Source organism: Scyliorhinus canicula, chromosome 16 (assembly GCF_902713615.1).
Source record: "Scyliorhinus canicula chromosome 16, sScyCan1.1, whole genome shotgun sequence".
In the NCBI taxonomy this organism is placed as follows: domain Eukaryota; kingdom Metazoa; phylum Chordata; class Chondrichthyes; order Carcharhiniformes; family Scyliorhinidae; genus Scyliorhinus; species Scyliorhinus canicula.
This window is the reverse complement of record NC_052161.1, coordinates 132,178,538-132,197,360: the sequence shown is the minus strand read 5'-3', so window position 1 is coordinate 132,197,360 and position 18,823 is coordinate 132,178,538. Positions and strand designations below refer to the sequence as shown.

Sequence of the window (18,823 nt, the reverse complement as noted above, 5' to 3'; positions counted from 1 at the left end):
GTAAATAAGCAAAGGGCACACAGGTGAACAAATATGAGATTTGTTCATCTTTGAACTGGGATTTATTTCCAGAGGTATTGAATTCATGAGCAGTAAAGTTATGTTTAACTTGCATATGACCCTAGTTCGACAACACTGAGAGTACTTGTACAGTTCCGGTCTCCAAACTACAAAAAGGACATTAAAGTTCTCAAAAACGTGCAAGAAATTGACCAGGATAGCTTCCTAGAACTGAGAGATTACAGTTACTGGGAAAGATTGAACAGGTTGGGACTTTTTCTCTTTAGATTCAGATGCAGATGCCTTTAAAATTATGAATGTGTTGGACAGTGTAGATGTGGAGAGAAAGTTTTCATTTGTGGGGGAAGCCAAAACTGACGGCCTTAAATACCCGGGCCGGGATTCTCCGTCTTGCCAGTAGGCCAGTGGGGTTTTCCATTATGGGTTGCCCAACGCCGTCGGGAAATCCCCGGACTGCAGCGCAACGGAGAATCCCAACAGCGGAAAATCCAGCCCTTGATATCGCTACTCATGAATCTAACAGGAAAATAAGGAGAAATTTCTTTGCTCAGAGAGTGGTTAAAATATGGAATTCCCTACCTCAAGTGACTGAGTCAAATGGCCTAGAAATTTTCAAGCACATGGCGATTGAGACAAACACATGAAATGAAAGAAAATAGAAAAATATTCTGAGAGACGGAGATGAAACGGAAGCAATGGGAGCTGGCTCATTGTTGAGTATAATTTGCCAGCACAAACTAATTGTACTGAATGGCTTCATTCCACACTGTATATTCCGCGTAATGTAGGCCTCATTTTCGTCGCTAAGTCCCTCTGGCCATGCAATGGTCAAATGACAGTGATTTTCTGATCAAACAGATGTCACTGGCAATAACAGAATAACTCTTCATCCAAAAAATATATCTGACAAATTGAAAAGATTCCTGTGACTTTGTTTCCAATCTGAGTCAGAAAATCATTGCTTCGAGCCCGTAAACTGTAATGTGGGCAGTAAGTGCGGCAATGTAGAATACAATTGCGTCTGTTGTAAGGAAATGAATGAATAAAGGAAGAGATTCAGACGAAATGTAACATGGACTCGGATCTGGTTGTTACATTGAGTTTCAGGGGCAGGAACCATCTGTTGTCAGACAATGGGATGAAGTGGCACGTGCCAGAAGACAGAACATGGTTCTAATTAACAGGGGGGAACTGTCAAGGATAATTTTCAGCCAGCATGCCGAGGCTGTTTGGATGCTCCCTGGACCCCATCTGGTGCAGCTGCTTTTGGCTCGTGCAGGGCACGTGCCATCAATTGAACTCAATTATTCTGATACACAGACCATGAGGCACAGAGAGAGAGAGAGAGAGTGCACAATATACTTCACTCAATCCAAGAGGAAGAAGATGATACATTTGATATGACTTGTAGCACGGTATCTTAAATGTCAGCTTGAATAATTCTGCTTGCTTTGACCAAAAGGACAATTTGTAGATAAAATGACATTCATGCTTCCATTTAAGGATTAGAATTTATTTTAATTAGAAAAGCTCCATCCTGGACCATCACCACGGTGCCAGACTATGTGTGTCCCACTTGTTCTGTATTATTTTGGAAATGTCTCCATTCCCTTTCCTGAAGGCTTTTCATGCCCAACCATGGCATTATGTAATAAAATCTTCTCAATTCATTGTGTAATCTGTCGTGATAACTGTTTCCCTGTTGAAGCTCCCTGAGAAGCAACAGGGGCTATGATCACGGGGAGGTTACAGAGCGGAGCAACTGGTAAAGTGGGGGTGCGATTTTTTCAGTGAAGAATAACGTTGACTGGGCCACCAGGACAAGCAAGTTGTTTTCAGAGGTTATTGCTTGGCGGCCACTTCAGCAAGAATTCTGTATGACAAAGACTTCACATTTTGCAAACAGTTCAGAAACCTTCACCACACAGGGGCTTAATTAATATGAAACATCTTCACTCAAACAGTAATTGGAAAGTCAGCACTTTCCCAAAGACCAAGTTAGTAATTTCTGCGGCATCTTTCACTTTGACATAGGGAGGAAGTTATTTACTATTCACAGTAAGCTGCCCTGGCACCTCCCAGAGAAGCTGCTAGCTTTAGATTATACAATGTATTGGAAACGACAAGGGGGACCAAGACCGGGGTGCAGAAACATAGAAACATAGAAAACAGGAGCAGGAAGAGACCATTCGGCCCTTCGAGCCCGCTCCATTATTCATTATGGTTATGGTCGATCATCCAACTCAATAGCCTGATCCCTCCTTCCTCCCATATCCTTTGATCCCCTTTGTTCCAAGGGCTATATCTAACTGCTTCTTGAAAAGAATAAAGATAGGATTCTTAGCCATGCCGCACCAATTTTCTGGTGTGGCGCGCCCCCACCAGCAGTGGGATTCTCCGTCATGCCAGCCGGCCAATGGGGTCTCCCATTGTGGGCAGCCCCACACCATCGGGAAACCCCCAGGCGTGGGTGCGCTGCCGGCACAATATCCCCCCCCCCTCCTAATTTATGGCCAACTTTAAAGCAATGCTGCATTGGTCATGGGGGAGGGAGAATAGAGAAATAGTCCCATGAAATCTTTATGACAGTGCGATATACGACTGGCATCAGCTGTAGCCTTTGGGAGATTTGTCTCTCAGTTAGGAGGTTATAGGTTCTAGCCTGACTTAAGAGTCTTGAGTGGAAATTCTAGGCAACAATGCAGTGAATTAAACTGAGGTCCCATCTATTCACCCAGGTGGATGCCAATGATCCCATAACACAGTTTTAAGAAGAGTCCAGGGCTCCACCCTGGTGTCCTGGGCAATATTTATCCCTTAACCAACATGAGTAAAGCAGATCCATTTGTCATTATTACACTGTTGTTTGTGGGAGCTTACAGTGTGTTATTAGCTGTTCCTGCATTACTAAAGAATTTAATTGGCTGGGAGTTGTGAAAGGTGCTATATAAACGTAAGCTCTTTCTTTGTGGCTGATGCAAGGAGCTCTGAATGATTCAGTGACACATTTCCATTTTCCCACAGTGACTAAGGCACTGACTGCTATTAGGATGTGTTTACAATGAGTCGACTGTCTTCTGTGACCTCTTGACCGTCAAAAGGATATTCGCCATGTAGGGCATCCACACTGAAGCTTTACCTCACCTTGTGTCTTCACACATGGATTTAACTGAATTAGACACTGGGTAGCTGGCCCAGCAAAAACCAGTGAGCCACTGGATAGTAGAGGCATTGGAAACCAGTGAGCCACTGGATAGTAGAGGCATTGGAAACCAGTGAGCCACTGGATAATCGAGGCATTGAAAACCAGTGAGCCACTGGATAGTAGAGGCATTGAAAACCAGTGAGCCACTGGATAATCGAGGCATTGAAAACCAGTGAGCCACTGGATAGTAGAGGCATTGAAAACCAGTGAGCCACTGGATAATCGAGGCATTGAAAACCAGTGTGCCACTGGATAGTAGAGGCATTGAAACCCAGTGAGCCACTGGATAGTAGAGGCATTGAAACCCAGTGAGCCACTGGATAGTAGAGGCATTGAAAACCAGTGAGCCACTGGATAATCGAGGCATTGAAAACCAGTGAGTCACTGGATAGTAGAGGCATTGAAACCCAGTGAGCCACTGGATAGTAGAGGCATTGGAAACCAGTGAGCCACTGGATAGTAGAGGCATTGAAAACCAGTGAGCCACTGGATAGTAGTGGCATTGAAAACCAGTGAGCCACTGGATAGTAGAGGCATTGGAAACCAGTGAGCCACTGGATAGTAGAGGCATTGGAAACCAGTGAGCCACTGGATTGTAGGGAATAGAAAACCAGTGAGCCACTGGATAGTAGAGGCATTGGAAACCAGTGAGCCACTGGATAGTAGAGGCATTGAAAACCAGTGAGTCACTGGATAGTAGAGGCATTGAAAACCAGTGAGTCAGTGGATAGCAGGGAATAGAAAACCAATGACCCAAGTGGCATGATGGCGCAGTGGTTAGCACTGCTGTCTCATAGCGCCGAGGACCTAGGTTCGATCCCGGCCCCGGGTCATTGTCCGTGTGGAGTTTGCATATTCTCCCCATGTCTGCATGGGTCTCACCCCCAGAACCCAAAGATGTGCAGGGTAGGTGAATTGGTCAGCCTAAATTGCCACTTAATTGGAAAAACAAATTTGGTACTCTAAATTAACAAAAACGAAAACCAATGAGTCACTGGATCGCATTCACAGTGAAAACAAGTGAGACACAGCAAAACAAAACAAAGTCATCAGAAAGCTGGCACAGTGAAAATAAAACAAATGACCCACAGGATTTTCATCTCTCAATTTATCTGATGGCCACTCGACCGAGGTGAACGATTTGATTCTTGCTGCAGTCCCAGCTCAGAGCTGCCAACTCAAAAAGACTGGGGAAGAAACTAAGAACAGCAAGCTTTTCCAGGACTGTAGATCCACGTTGCCAGCTGCATTTAGCAGTGAAACTAATAGCTTGGCCACAGAGACGGGTTGTAATGAGCATTGAACAATAGCAGGAAGAAACAGTATGTGTGACAAATACAATACAAACACATCGATCATGAAGACAGGAGAACTGGGAAAACATGTAGTGGATAATTCATTTGTAATTAAGGCATGAAACATTCAGATGCCACACAAATAAAAAGCAGAATCAATGAAAGCTGCTGCAGGATGAGAACTGTCAAACCATGAGAATAACAATCATGGTATGGAAATTATCGACATACTCAGTCATTACCATTTCTTACACTATAAAAATGATAACATTTAAATTTAAACTCACCAAATCTTGGAAAATTCTGGTTCCTTGACTGAAACCATTATACATGCGCTGAGATTTCACAGTCAATTATAAGATTACTGCCCTAATATTTTGGGTAGAGACCCAATCGTATATTTTTCAAATCTTTAAGCTAACACAATGAAGTATTGGAAACTTGCCCATGGCTTCTTTTGAAATCAGTTAAAAAGAGGATTACACTCCGTGATTTTGCAATAGACACTTGAGCATTGAACTGGTTTGTATTGCATCAACATCCATTTGGACCTGAAGTGTCTTTTAGCGCCTGTCTTTCAGCCTTTTGTATGCTGACTGGTTTCCTGTGCATTTCGTGCATTCTTAGTTTTATTTGGCGTTTCCAACATTTGCAATCTGTTTGTTTCGCCTTGAGCTCGAGTAAGGACATTCGGGAACCGACCTGATCACTGGTTGCACAGTCTCTACCTGAGTCACTGTTCGGCACTAGTTATTGACCTAGCATTTTCACAGAAGCCAGTTAAATTGAACATTTAAAATGCAATTCTGGGTGTGGGCCCATGTGGAACCAGTGGGAGACAGCCTCCCACCCAAGCACAACTCACCTTCCCTCGTAAACGTCAACACATCATCCGACATGGTCAGCCTTACCTAGCATTAGGGAAGTGAGACTAAAGTTACAATCTGGGCCAGAAATCCTTGAATGCTCACGCCGTTAAAGGTGCACCAATGCCAGGTGTGAGATCTCCGAGAATTATGTCATTTACTGACTCCGCCAATATTTCCTGGAACTGGCTGAATTAGTAATTTTAATTACTCCAACACCCCCCCCCCCCCCCCCCCCCCCACCACCACCACCACCACCACCACCACTCACCCTCCCAACAGGCAGGCACACATGGACTCATGGTGTACATTGATGCTGCCATGTGGACAAGAAAATGAAGTCTGGGGGACCACAATGTCTCAATGTAACAAAGGCCTCAGATGCTGAACTTTGGGCTCTGCAGTTAGACTCTTGGCTCTGTAGCTCAGAATATCCCTGGAAGTATATTGCATATACTTTGCAAAAAGAGATCTGCCATTCTTACCTGGTCTGACCTACATGTGACCTCAAGCCCACAGTAATGTGGATGGCTCTTAACTGCCCTCTGAAATGACGTAACAAGCCACTCAGTTCACAGGCAATTAGGATGAGCATAAAATGCTGGCCTTGCCCACACCCCACAAAAAGGAAAACGCTTGCCCTGTTCTTCGAATTTGAACCTGTTAGCTTTTCGGCCTGGAGAGAAAGCCAGAAAGCATCACTGTTTGTCCACTGCCACCTGAAAAGCAAAGGCACAGGTTAGTGGTTGAGGGTCTAGCTCAGAACTCAGATTCTATCTCCCATTCCCAACGCGTCTTCGCAACACGGATGCTGCTGAGGTTGGGACTCACAGTCGATAAAGGGACAGGTTTGGTCCAGGTTAGGTTTGCTGAAACTAACATCTCCACAGGGAACCCAATTTTATTCTGAATTCCAGTGAATTGGGGAACACGACAAGGCATCAAAAATCTTACTTTCAGTGCACACATAAAAGTTAAAACCGCAACCAAAAACATACATTAATATAGTGCCTTTAATGGCGCAGTGGTTAACACTGGGACTGCGGCACTAAGGACCCGGGTTCGAATCCCAGCCCTGGGTCACTGTCCATGTGGAGTTTGCACATTCTCCCTGTGTCTGTGTGGGTTTCACCCCCCATAACCCAAAGATGTGCAGGTTAGGTGGATTGGCCATGATACATTGCCCCTTAATTGGAAAAAAATAATTGGGTACTCTGAAAATATAGTGCCTTTAATGCGGTAGCACGCCCCAAGGTGTTCGCCTGGACCATGTCACACAGAAATTGACACCAAGTCAACAGAAGGAAATAATATGACTGGTGACCAGAAACCCAAAGCTGTACGGTTTGAGAGGTTTCCTGAAAGGGTCCGAGGTTCGATTCCTGCTTGGGTCACCGTCTGTGCGGAGTCTGCATGTTCTCCACGTGTCTGCGTGGGTTTCCTCCGGTTTCCTCCCACAAGTCCTAAAAGACGGGCTTGTTAGGTGAATTGGACATACTGAATTCTCCCACAGTGTACCCGAACAGGCGCCGCAATGTGGCGACTGGGGGATTTTCACAGTAAATTCATTGCAGTGTTGATGTAAGCCGAATTATGACAATATTAAAAATTATTATTATTAATGCATCAACAGAATCCCTGCAGCGCAGAGGGAGTCCATTCGGCCCATTGAGTCTGCGCCGTCGCACTGAAAGAGCACTTGGTCCACTCCCCTGCCCTATCCCCATAACGCCACCTCACCTGCAACACCTTTGGATACCAAGGGGCAATTTGACATGGCCAATCTACCTAACCTGCAACATTTTTGGACACAGAGGGACAATTTGACATGGGCCATCCACCTAACCTGCAACATCTTTGGGCTAAAGGGGTAGAGGAGGCGAAAGGTTCAAGGAGGTCGCGACTGTGAATCGACCACCTGGTACTAAAAATGAATGAGGAGCGAATGGGCTGGACATGTTGGAAGTCTAGAAATAGAAATCTTGACGTGGGCACACATTACATCGCCGTCCTGTGAATCTTTCAGACTGACCTGGTATTTAAGAACAAGCGGGAAACCAGTTTTTTAAGTCAATCTGGTTCCAGGAGGGGGGTTTAACCTGCTTGCCAGCGCTGGACGGTTGTGTGCCTGAGATCTGATAACTTGCGGACTCCCATCTGGTGAGGCGGAGCTGCCACGTGCCTGACGCGTGTCTCATTGCACTGAGTGTGAGACAGACTGTACAAGAATGTTGTCAACTATCCCTATTCCCAGCAAACTAGCAATCTGGCAATATCCTCCCTTAGTTTACACTTCAAAATCGGATCATTCAGCAACGATACTTCAGATAGGATGTGTGTTTGAACCAATTGTTTCGAATGATGCATCCTGTGAATTAACCATCCCAAATATGTAACATATTGATATTAAATCAGCCAGCCAGTCAGACAGGCTTTGAAATTTTGACTTAATATTGAACACGAATTGATTTTAATTGTACCTATTAGAAAATGCACCATTTATTACAAGAAGTTTCGAATTCTGGCCCTCAGTACAAGTTTGGCATAATTTTGCTGCTGCTTTAACATCCAGGTCTTGATGTAAAATCAGAAAAGCTGTTACGGACAGGCTGGAGGGGCAGATGTTTTGCTCGGATAGCGTGGATTTTCGCTTGGGAAGCTGTCATTTCATTCTGGGACAGATTTGATGTCAGTTGGATTAAACCAAAAGTGATTGAGAGAAAGAAATGACCCCTTTATTCATAAACCCCCCTGTTCTGGGATACAAGTGCGCTGCCCATTGACATCTATGTAAAGTTAACCAGACAGGATTATTAGAAACCCCCATTTTCAAGAGGTTGGGATGCAGCCATCCCAGCGAATTCGTTTCTTCAACGTTGAGATGTTTTGGAGACAACGCCCCCGGTTTGATCGGGGATTCTCTTAGCTCCGGCAGAATAGCTCCTGCCCTGTGCCAAGCGCATGGCTCCTGTTGTCAGGGTGAATCCCACAAGAGCGCAAATAGACTCGATGCCCAATGTGCAATTGCAACTAAAAAGGCACGTGCCCAAAAATATAACTTCAATATTCCAAACCTGCGCCATTTCGAGTCAGTCAAATAATTTCTCCTGGTATATGTTTCAGCATTCCCTGCTCTCGCTACAATTTGACCCCCTGTGTAACTGACAGTGAGACTCTTTCTATCTGATGTGTGACACTAAAGGGCACCGTCAGACCCCTCATTGTGCAACTTCTATCATATCTAAGTAAGCGACATTGTTTAATTATGAAGAGAGATGGGGGTTGTTGACCTTAGGGCAGAGAAGGCTTTCGAGGGGATCGGATTGAGGTGCGCAAAATTATGATGGACATTGGATTGGATTGGATTTGTTTATTGTCACGTGTACCGAGGTACAGTGAACGTGTATTTCAAATTTAAAATTCTCATTCCCGCTTCTACATCATTTCATCATGGCCACCACCTTCCATATCTCTAAATATTCTCCAGCCCTAGACCACCTCCCCCCCCCCCCCCCCCCCCCATACCCATCCCAACCTCCCTCCTCTGAATCAGCCCTCTTTCAAATCCCTGCCTTGTCCCACCATGGTGTCAGCTCAAGAGCCCAGGCTTCACTCTGGGCAACTCCCTCCCTGAACCTCTCCACCCACCACTATTCTTCAAGGGGGTCGGTGATATGGTGGCAGTGCCCGAAACAGCTGGTGGAATTTGAGTTCAATTAATAACATTTGGGACATAAAACTAGTCTCAGTAATGGCGGCCATTCAACCATTGTCGATTGTTGTAAATTCACATGGGGTTCACTAATGTCCCTTAGGGAAGGAAATCTGCCGCCCTTACCCGGTCTGGCCTACATGTGACTCCAGACCCATGGCAATGTGGTTAACTATTAGGGGTGAACAATAAATGCTGGGCTTGCCTGTGACACCCACATCTCATCAATTAATTAAAAGGAAACAGGTCCCTCAACATGTTTTTGCCCATGTCTTTCTTTCTCTCTGTCCTGCTGGCCCCTTCTCCATTTATTTCTTGGTAGGTGTCTGACAACACCAGGTTAAAGTCCAACAGGTTTGTTTCAAACACGAGCTTTCGGAGCACTGCTCCTTCCTCAGGTGAGGAAGGACCTGAGGAAGGATCAGTGCTCCGAAAGCTAGTGATTGAAACAAACCTGTTGGACTTTAACCTGGTGTTGTAAGACACTTACTGTGCTCACCCCAGTCCAACGCCGGCATCTCCACATCATTTATTTCTTCCATTTCATGGGTTGAAATGTTTTCTTTCTCCCTCTCTTTCTATGATTTCGTTGTGTCACACACTTTCATTCCCATTCCTTTTCTATCTTCCACCCCTTCTCCATTTCCCTTTGTGCATTATAATAAAGCCAGGACCAGAGTTACAAAGATGCTCGTTTCCACTTTCCGCCTGAACACTCATGGTGGAACATCATCCCATTCAGTTGAAGCATCAACAGGGGATCCAGCACTTTCAAATTGTGCATAATGTTACCTTACATCCCCTGTCACCCTGTAGCTCCTGTCACCCAGTAGCTCCTGTCACCCTGAAGATTCTGTCACCTTAAAATCCTTTTCACCCTGAAGCTCCTGTCACCCTGCAGCTCCTGTCACTCTTAAACTCCTGTCACCCTGTAGCCTCTGTCACTCTGCAGCCCATGTCACCTTGTAGCTCCTGTCACCATGTAAATCCTGTCACCCTGTAGCTCCTGTCACCCTGTAGCTCCTGTCACCCTGTAGCTCCTGTCACCCTGTAGCTCCTGTCACCCTGTAGCTCCTGTCACCCTGAAGTTCCTGTCACCCTGTAGCTCCTGTCACCCTGTAGCTCCTGTCACCCTGAAGCTCCTGTCACCCTGAAGTTCCTGTCACCCTGAAGTTCCTGTCAATCTGTAGCTCCTGTCACCCTGTAACTCCTGTCACCCTGTAGCCCCTGTCACCCTGTAGCTCCTGTCACCCTGTAACTCCTGTCACCCTGTAACTCCTGTCACCCTGCAGTTTCTGCTACTCTGTAGCTCCTGTCACCCTGTAGCTCCTGTCACCCTGTAACTCCTGTCACCCTGTAGCTCCTGTCACCCTGCAGTTTCTGCTACTCTGTAGCTCCTGTCACCCTGTAGCTCCTGTCACCCTGTAGCTCCTGTCACCCTGTAGCTCCTGTCACCCTTTAGCTCCTGTCACCCTGTAGATACTGTCAGCCTGTAAATCCTGTCACCCTGTAACTCCTGTCACCCTGTAGCTCCTGTCACCCTTTAGCTCCTGTCACCCTGTAGATACTGTCAGCCTGTAAATCCTGTCACCCTGTAACTCCTGTCACCCTGAAGCTACTGTCACCCTGTAGCTCCTGTCACCCTGTAGCTCCTGTCACCCTGTAGCTCCTGTCACCCTTTAGCTCCTGTCACCCTGTAGTTCCTGTCACCCTGTAGCCCCTGTCACCCTGTAACTCCTGTCACCCTGAAGCTACTGTCACCCTGTAGCTCCTGTCACCCTGTAGCTACTGTCACCCTGTAGCTCCTGTCACCCTGTAGCTCCTGTCACCCTTTAGCTCCTGTCACCCTGTAGTTCCTGTCACTCTGTAGCTACTGTCACCCTGTAACTCCTGTCACCCTGAAGCTCCTGTCACCCTGTAGCTCCTGTCACCCTGTAACTCCTGTCACCCTGTCGCTCCTGTCACCCTGTAACTCCTGTCACCCTGAAGCTCCTGTCACCCTGTCGCTCCTGTCACCCTGAAGCTCCTGTCACCCTGTAGCCCCTGTCACCCTGTAGCCCCTGTCACCCTGTAGCTACTGTCACCCTGTAGTTCCTGTCACCCTGTAACTCCTGTCACCCTGTAGCTCCTGTCACCCTGTAGCTCCTGTCACCCTGTAGCTCCTGTCACCCTGTAGCTACTGTCATCCTGTAACTCCTGTCACCCTGTAACTCCTGTCACCCTGTAGCTCCTGTCACCCTGTAGCTCCTGTCACCCTGTAGCCCCTGTCACCCTGTAACTCCTGTCACCCTGTAGCCCCTGTCACCCTGTAGCTCCTGTCACCCTGTAAATCCTGTCACCATGTAGTTCCTGTCACCCGTAGCCCCTGTCACCCTGTAGCTCCTGTCACCCTGTAACTCCTGTCACCCTGAAGCCCCTGTCACCCTGTAGCCCCTGTCACCCTGTAGCTCCTGTCACCCTGTAAATCCTGTCACCATGTAGTTCCTGTCACCCTGTAGCCCCTGTCACCCTGTAACTCCTGTCACCCTGAAGCCCCTGTCACCCTGTAGCTCCTGTCACCCTGTAGCTACTGTCACCCTGTAGCTCCTGTCACCCTGTATCTCCTGTCACCCTGACGCTCCTGTCACCCTGTAGCTACTGTCACCCTGTAGCTACTGTCACCCTGTAGCTCCTGTCACCCTGTAGCTCCTGACACCCTGAAGCTCCTGTCATCCTGTAGCTACTGTCACCCTGTAGCTCCTGTCACCCTGAAGCTCCTGTCACCCTGTAGCTCCTGACACCCTGTAGCTACTGTCACCCTGTAGCCCCTGTCACCCTGTAAATCCTGTCACCATGTAGTTCCTGTCACCCTGAAGCTCCTGTCACCCTGTAGCTCCTGTCACCCTGTAGCTACTGTCACCCTGTAGCCCCTGTCACCCTGTAGCTCCTGTCACCCTGTAGCTCCTGTCACCCTGTAGCCCCTGTCACCCTGAAGCTACTGTCACCCTGTAGCTCCTGTCACCCTGTAGCTCCTGTCACCCTGTAGCTCCTGTCACCCTGTAAATCCTGTCACCCTGACGCTCCTGTCATCCTGTAGCTCCTGTCACCCTGTAGCTACTGTCACCCTGTAGCTACTGTCACCCTGTAGCTCCTGTCACCCTGTAGCTACTGTCACCCTTTAGCTCCTGTCACCCTGTAGCTCCTGTCACCCTGTAGCTACTGTCACCCTGTAGCCCCTGTCACCCTGAAGCTCCTGTCACCCTGTAGCTCCTGTCACCCTGAAGCTCCTGACACCCTGTAGCTCCTGTCACCCTGTAGCCCCTGACACCCTGTAGCTACTGTCACCCTGTAGCCCCTGACACCCTGAAGCTACTGTCACCCTGTAGCTACTGTCACCCTGTAGCTCCTGTCACCCTGTAGCCCCTGACACCCTGTAGCTACTGTCACCCTGTAGCTCCTGTCACCCTGAAGCTCCTGACACCCTGTAGCTACTGTCACCCTGTAGCTCCTGTCACCCTGTAGCCCCTGACACCCTGTAGCTCCTGTCACCCTGAAGCTCCTGACACCCTGTAGCTCCTGTCACCCTGAACCTCCTGGCACCGTGAAGCCCCTGTCATTGTCTAGCCCCTGGCACCCTGAAGCCCCTGTCATTCTCTAGCCCCTGACACCCTGAAGCCCCTGTCATTGTCTAGCCCCTGACACCCTGAAGCCCCTGTCATTCTCTAGCCCTGGCACCCTGAAGCCCCTGTCATTCTCTAGCCCCTGACCCCCTGAAGCCCCTGTCATTGTCTAGCCCCTGACCCCCTGAAGCCCCTCTCATTCTCTAGCCCCTGACACCCTGAAGCCCCTGTCATTCTCTAGCCCTGGCACCCTGAAGCCCCTGTCATTGTCTAGCCCCTGACACCCTGAAGCCCCTGTCATTCTCTAGCCCCTGACACCCTGAAGCCCCTGTCATTCTCTAGCCCCTGACCCCCTGAAGCCCCTGTCATTCTCTAGCCCCTGACCCCCTGAAGCCCCTGTCATTCTCTAGCCCCTGACCCCCTGAAGCCCCTGTCATTGTCTAGCCCCTGACCCCCTGAAGCCCCTGTCATTGTCTAGCCCCTGACCCCCTGAAACCCCTGTCATTGTCTAGCCCCTGACACCCTGAAGCCCCTGTCATTGTCTAGCCCCTGACACCCTGAAGCCCCTGTCATTGTCTAGCCCCTGACACCCTGAAGCCCCTGTCATTGTCTAGCCCCTGACACCCTGAAGCCCCTGTCATTCTCTAGCCCCTGACCCCCTGAAGCCCCTGTCATTGTCTAGCCCCTGACACCCTGAAGCCCCTGTCATTCTCTAGCCCCTGACACCCTGTAACTCCTGTCACCCTGTAGCCCCTGTCACCCTGTAGCTCCTGTCACCCTGTAGCCCCTGTAAACCTGTCGCTCCTGTGATCCTGAAGCTCCTGTCGCCCTTTACAAAGTCTAACAGAGACCTGCAAATTAAGGGAGGGCGGAGATGAAAAGGGAATGATCCAGTGATGGGGCGAAGCGGCTCGGGGACACCACAGATCATTTGCTGACTTGAAGCTTCGCAGACAGCTGCTCCCCAGCGATATTTCTGGTGGAAAAATCCGGCACGCGACAGCCAGCAAAGATGTAGTTAATCATTTCCTGATGGTGAGGAGCGAGGGCAGAACACAATGAATGGGGCAAGGAGGAAACAGACTGGAAAACAATTCAAAGAGACACTATTATTCAGAACCATCTGACAGCAGGAAGGATTGCTATCCAATCCACCCAGACACAGAAATATCATTTATTCCGAAGATGCTTCAATTAATTTGGAAATGTGATTCATTCCGGAGAGGTTTTGAGTTACTACTTTAATTGGCGTTGGCTATAATGGTTTTAAATGAAAGAAAACACTGACATGATACACCACTTCACAATCACAATGTCTAACACATCCTCTGCTGTTACTCTTTATAGGAAAGAGCTGCTTCACCTGCCCTGGTCGGTTGTCATCAACCCCTTACCTGCAGCAGAGCCCAAGTGTGGCATTTCCATCAAACTGCACATCGTTCCACTGAATCAAAGGCACACGGTTGATCGCAAATCTGATCGATGTGAATAACTGGAAGCGGATTAACGATGAGAAAGCATACATCATGCTATTTCTGGAGTGTTCCGGGCATTATATAAAAGTATGAAACAATAGTAAATTCACACGGTCTTCATATAATGAGGCACTCCTTAAATCTAGCAAATGTTTGACTGAATTCACAAGGGCTGATTGTATGACATGCAGTGGCGGTATATTACGATGCCAATTCGCTCTAACTAAATTTCACTACAGCCCTTGATTCCAGGCTTGTATTTTACCCAAAGCTCCACCGTATAATAATTTAACTGGATATGCAACACCGCATTCATTGAGAGTTTAGAATGTATTCTCCAACCTATATATAAGGCGGGTACAATGTTGTATTTTAAAAAGCATTTGGGAAGGCTGGGTATGGGCCAAATGCGGGCAATTGGGAGAAGTTTAGTGGTTAAAAAACTGGACAACATGGACAAGTTGGGCCGAAGGGCCTGTTTCTATGTTGGAAATCTACGACTCTATAAGGATACAGTACTATAGATTGGCTGTCGCTCTGTCCCATAGAATCTACATAAATTACAGAACCCCCACTGAATATACCGCGCGGCAAAACTAAAGTTCGACCAATGTAAATTAATGTCGCAAATCTAACCTCTGGCAGGATGAAGTGGGACTGCTAGTCGAGAGCGGACAGTTATAGAAATCCATCTTCAGTGTAGCACAGTGCACCCCTGCAGTTGGTGCTTTAATGTGGCTTTAAAATATATTTCACAGTCACTAAAAGTAAAATGTCACAAAATAACCGCAAATCTGGCGTCACAAAACTGTTTAAAGTTACAAAAGGAAAGGCACCGGCGTCTATTTGCAAGGATCTCTTACCCCTCATTCACAGTTGTTTAAGTGTCTGGCCACATCGCCGCTGAGCTCTCTCCGAATCTGTGTGTCGGTCGGTCTGAATTGTTCCTCCAGAAAATAAAACAGGAGAACTGAGCATATGGGACCCTGACGCCAAAATTGTTTGAGACACAACAAGCTCCCTAAACGGAGGGGGAATAAGAAACTTTTCAGAAAGAGGGGTGGGTGGGAGGTGCAGTAACTTTCGGGGTGGGGGTGGAGGGGATTGCTCATTGCGATGTCTACTCCAGCTTTGTCCCCAGACCCTCCGTCTGGCTCGCCTGCTGCTGGCTGGCTCGTGTAGGACGCGTGGCCTGAATCATCTCAATTAGTCCCACAATGACCCTCATCCGAAAGACTATAAAAGAATGTATCCAACCTCCAGCACCAAATTGCTGGTCACAATTATACTCCAGCAATTATGAGGGGCAAAATCTACACCAGTAGTTAAACTAAATGTACAAAATCAGCAAGTTGGCCTCGATTTAAAGCAGATGCATTGAAAGGTGTTCATTATCTTTGGCCTCCTTCTGCTCTGCAAATTCTGAGTCTATGATCATACTTCAGTTTAGCATCACATCAGTAAAAGATTTGCTCACATTCAAAATCTATAATTTTACAAGTAATTCTTAATTTCTCGATTATTTAAATGTCCCCGTTGTTTGGAGACTTTAATGGTGGGCTCTGGTTCGTTTATTCCGCAGTTGGAGGGTCCCTTGTGTGGTTTGTGTGTGAGGGAGTGTAGATTTGGGGGACAGCGTACATTTGAGCTTTGGGACGCTTCTTTGTGATGGTTACATTGAACGGAATGGGGAAAGTTGCGATCGAAAGGCGTGGGGGGAGGGGAGGGGCAAACAACAAAGTTCTCCATTCCCCAAATAATCACAGCCGGTAAAAGTGTGGGGAGCCTGTTTGATATAGTCACAGTGTGGGATAGAAACGCTTTAACAAGAGCCCTGAGAACGGGGTAAATATCTAAAGGGCATTTTGTCATGACCAAAGCAAATAAAATATTCCAACAACCTCTCAGCTGTTTATGCTTCGGCCATGCGGTGTTTTAAAACTCTCAAACGTACTTTTAATACAACTCTGTAATAACTATTAGAAACTAGACGGTTGAGGGAAAGCTGGATAACTTTCAGAAGAAACGGAATAGAATTAGACAGGGACGGTGGAAAGGGCTGGTGTGGTTAGAAACACCGACACTGATCAGTTGGAATAAGCGCTCTGTTTCTGTGCTGTAAACTAAAATGTATTTTCTAAAACCTGTTTTCACAGGTGATCAATGTGGGTTTTCTCAGGTCAATTTTCCATTTGATATGAAATATAATCAATACTTTTCAATGCATCTGCCAGACTGATCGCAAATGTGAAAGATGTGTCTTTTTTTTGTCACTTGTATAGACTTATCGAGCAAACTGCTTTTCCAATGATCCACCCTCTCTGGCTGAGCGCCCGGGGTCCACAGTCACAAACCTGTTTGAGCTGATGGCGACGCGTGCCCAATGCATGTCATCAATTCAACTCAATTAATCCCACTGAGACCCTGTCGAGAGAGAGAGAGAGAGGACAATGTGCAAGAATTTACTGCATACGCAGCGACTCAGGACACCTTTTATGTTCAAATCAAATGGCCACCTTATTCAGCAGAATCCTCCGTACAGGGCCAACGTTAGGAAAGTTGAACCTGTCCGACTGAATGGAAATGTAGAAGTAGCATTTCGAATTTAATCACGGGTTAAGTAGTAAAGGATTGAAAAAAGACCTTTGCAGTTTGTACAAGGCCGGCGGGAGACCCCATGGCTCTTTCCCTCGGTGCTGGCGACCCGCCTTGACTCCAGAATTCACTGCTAAATCCACTGCTACTCGCTGCTAACTTCTATATAAAAACTTTCACATCACGTGATTGTTTGAAGCTAACTCTCCAATAAATTGCAAATCTCTTTGTCTTGAGTGGGGTCGGGGGGGGGGGGGGGGGGGGGGTTGTGGGTGGGTGGGGGGTTGTGGGGTGGGGGGGGGGGGTTGTAAGGACAGATGTTCAATTTTGGGCAGCTACCCCAAGCCAAAACAAACGCGCCCTTTTCATTCGGGGGCAGATTGGATGCCACTTTAATTATCCAAAAACAAGCCAAACATTTGAAAATAAAACTTATGACTGGTCGAGCATTGTGACCGAGAAAGCCCCCCCCCCCCCCCCCCCCTTACACAATATAAAAGATAATATAAAACATCTTTCGTTATATTAAATCGATTCTGAGTGATACATCCAAACCAATTGGATTGTGTCCCATTGCATCAAAATATAACGAATTATCCATCGCAAGTGGAATTAAAATAGAGCATTTTCCTGGTGTATATTTAAAAACACAATTTGGCTCCCTCAATCTCCCAAGTTAAACGTGTTAACGCTGCAAATCAAACTTATGGAAAGTTCTAAAGTCAGAATGAAACTATTCTGCTCGTATAAGGATTGCGGGCACCGCACGGTTCTAAATTCTTTTTAGATTTCAAAACAAATTATGATGTGTATTTGGCATTGAGGATATTGGAAGTGGTTCTATTCGGCTGATGCCTGACCTGGGCGGGGGGTGCTGTGGGTGACATGTGTCTGGCGCGTGGCTTGAAATCAAGTCTATTTATCCTCGAGGGATCCCACTCTCGACTCTAGTTTATACATTTCACATTCTACATTCCCTTTACCCTGGTTAAACGGCACCGTTTCAAGTTTGATTTTATTTGCAAAGTGAATTCAGTCGCCGGTAGTGAGCACATTTCTGCTCCCCCTTCACTCCGTTCTAACTCCGGCGAGGCAAATTCCTGTTTCTCGGGGGCGATGGGAGGAAACAGAAAATCAGAATTTGCAACGAACGAAATAAAAATAGGAGACCATGGCCGCGGAAGCCACCAAACAAGGGTTTGTGGAAACATTGGCAACGCCGAATTGATCGTGTTGACCCAGTTTCCTGTAGCCCCCATCCCTCGCCCACCCCTCAATCCGCATTAGTATTAATCACACATTAAATGCCCAAATCATTGTCTGCAGCTTGAAGAGACAGGTGGGGTTTTTTGGGGGGAGTGTTGGTGGGGGGGGGGGGGGGGGGGCAGTGAGACGGCGTAGTTTTCGGCTTGGGAAGCTGATTTGTTTTTCCAATTGGGAACAAACAGTTTTGTTTCCAACCTGAGATCGTAGAATTTTGGGGAAAAAAAGTGCATCCAATCGGTTTTACTAAAAAAAACACACAACAAACTTCATATATGTTCCATAAGGCAAGATTTGGAAAATGAACATTATTCGTTTTTAAAAAAAGACTCACTGGAAAAGTTTGATGAATTTCCACTTAGCCTGTCTGTGCTCGCAAACGCCAAGAGTTTGGGGGGGTGTGCATATTGAAGAGATCGCTTTCAAAAAACACGACAAAGTGTGGGCAGTTACGGGAAATGGTTGCAATTTTACTATTTTCTTAAAAATACAGTGAGAATTGGGTCGGATTAATCAAATATCAAATCTGCAGCATTTTTCAACTAAAATTGACCCAATACATGTTGAAACAGCAATATTGTTCGGGGCTGCTTTTTACTGACTGTAAGTTTGTAAATCCATATCGAATTTTATTTGCGTATTTTTAAAATCGAGGGCCCCGGGACAGATGGCAACTTTGGTTTGAATGAGTTGGGAGGGTTGGTGAAGCGCTCAGAGGCGTCTGCCGTCACTTCACAAAGGCGAGTGGGCAGGGCGTGGACACTCCCCAACTCTATAAACTCACCCAGCCAC

The 18,823-nt window shown here is 47.0% G+C and overlaps 1 long non-coding RNA gene across 1 annotated transcript in view; it reads left to right on the top strand.

The window, feature by feature from the left end:
• Positions 1-14,282, top strand: part of LOC119950746 — a 72,556-nt gene extending 58,274 nt beyond the window's left edge. The window contains exon 2 of the long non-coding RNA XR_005457398.1: positions 14,046-14,282. This is a non-coding gene — a long non-coding RNA (uncharacterized LOC119950746). The remainder of the gene's footprint in view (positions 1-14,045) is intronic.
• Positions 14,283-18,823: the final 4,541 nt, after the last annotated feature.